This window comes from Silene latifolia, chromosome 3 (assembly GCF_048544455.1).
Source record: "Silene latifolia isolate original U9 population chromosome 3, ASM4854445v1, whole genome shotgun sequence".
Taxonomy (NCBI): Eukaryota; Viridiplantae; Streptophyta; class Magnoliopsida; order Caryophyllales; family Caryophyllaceae; genus Silene; species Silene latifolia.
The window spans coordinates 116,135,333-116,137,214 of NC_133528.1; the positions used below are offsets into that span (position 1 = coordinate 116,135,333).

Sequence of the window (1,882 nt, forward strand, 5' to 3'; positions counted from 1 at the left end):
TTTTCCTCTTTAGCATCAACAATCGATGAGGAAATGGCACACGATCTTTAACAATAGGCTCTTCACTAGCCTTCTTTTTGTCATTTCCCCCAAGCTTAGCCTTTTTAACAACCACCTCTTCATCCAAAGTCATGGATGGCCCATCATAGCTTGAACCACTTCTCAAGGAAATAGAATTAACGGTTTCATGTGGTTGCTCACCTTGGGGAGGTAGTTGACCATTCTTCCTTTGAGAGCTAGAAGCGGCTAATTGAGCCACTTGTTGTTCCAACATCTTGACCGCGGCACTATGAGCTTGATCATTCTTTTGAATTTGAGCCAACAATTCCCTTTGCATTTGGATTATCATGCCCTCGAGCTTACCAACTCCTTGATTGTTTTGTTGGCCATTTTGTGGTGGATTTTGTTGGTAATTGTTTTGTGGGGGCCTTTGTTGATTTTGATACCCCGGTGGAGGGACATACTTTTGTTGTTGAGGAACATAGGCATTTTGTTGTGGTGGGGGTTGAGGGTTAAGCACATTGTTGCTATTGTAAGACAAGTTTGGATGAAATTTTGAATTCGGGTTATATGTGTTGGAAAATGTACCCGGTGGATATGAACTTTGTCTTAGAGCTTGAAAAGCATTTACCTCTTCCATAGGGGCTCGGCAATGAGCGGCATAATGACCCGCACCTCCACAACCATCACAAACAATGATTTGGCTTGTTGAAGACACGACATTGAGTTGTTGAATGGAATCTTTAGCATCTCTCTCTGCCAATTGTTGTTGAAGCAAGGCAATTTGAGCTAGCAAAACAGAGTTATTGGAGGATTCTTCTTTACCTTTAGATGGCACAACTCGGGAATTGACATATTGGGCATCATGGACCGCCATAGATTCGATCGTGGCATGAGCAAGGTCGGTGTCAATTTGATCAAACCGCCCATTGTTGGCGGAATCAAGATTCCTTCGGGACTCGGCACAACATCCATTGTAGAATGTTATTGCAAGAAACCAATCATCTAGCCCATGATGTGGGCATTGCCTTTGAAGCTCCTTGTACCTCTCCCAAGCTTCATATAAGTTCTCAAGAGCTTGTTGACGGAATCCGGTGATTTGGCTCCTCAAAGTTTGAGTTTTCTCCGGTGGAAAAAACTTTTGATAAAAAGCAAGAGCCAATGTCTCCCAATTGGTGATTCCCATGGCGGTGCGGTCAAGGCTATTGATCCAAAGCTTGGCCTTGTCCTTCAAAGAGAAAGGGAAAAGTATTTCCCTTATTTGGGCTTGGGTGACGCCCGTTTGACGGATCATGGAGCAATAGTCACAAAAGTTTTGCACATGCAAATTGGGATCCTCCAAAGGACTTCCTCCAAATTGCTTTCTCTCCACAAGGCTAATAAAAGCCGGTTTGATCTCAAAGTCCGGCGCGGTGATTTGAGTGGTTGTGATTCCGGCCGGAAGCATGGCCGCGGTGGGCTTTGAGTGATCGGAAAGTTTCACCATCTTTTTGGTAGTAGATGGTGATGGTGGTGGAGATGATGAACAAGAAACCTCCTCCTCTTCAAGAACCTCTAGATCGTCTAAGTAAGACTTTCTAGCACTTTCAACTTGGATGGGAGAAGTGGCTTCTTTAACTTCCTTCCAAAATCGTCGTCTTCTCCTAAAGGTTTTCTCGGGCTCGGAATCCGGTGAAAGCAATTCTCCACTACGAGAGGACCTGGGCATAAGACAACAATTTCTAGGAAAATGATAAGTAACGGTCTCAAGGAACAAGTGTTCCCCAAGACAAAGAAAAACAAGATAAAAATCGACAACTCAAAAAGCAATAAAACCGTTTCCCCGGCAACGGCGCCAAAATTTGATAGGCTTATCGCATACCTATGCAAAAATAAATTCCCT

At 43.8% G+C, this 1,882-nt stretch overlaps 1 non-coding gene across 1 annotated transcript; it reads left to right on the plus strand.

Moving 5' to 3' along the window:
* Positions 1-1,007: 1,007 nt before the first annotated feature.
* Positions 1,008-1,114, plus strand: LOC141650809 (small nucleolar RNA R71). The gene has a single exon (XR_012546823.1). It is a non-coding gene; the product is annotated as a small nucleolar RNA R71 (small nucleolar RNA).
* The last annotated feature ends 768 nt before the right edge of the window (positions 1,115-1,882 follow it).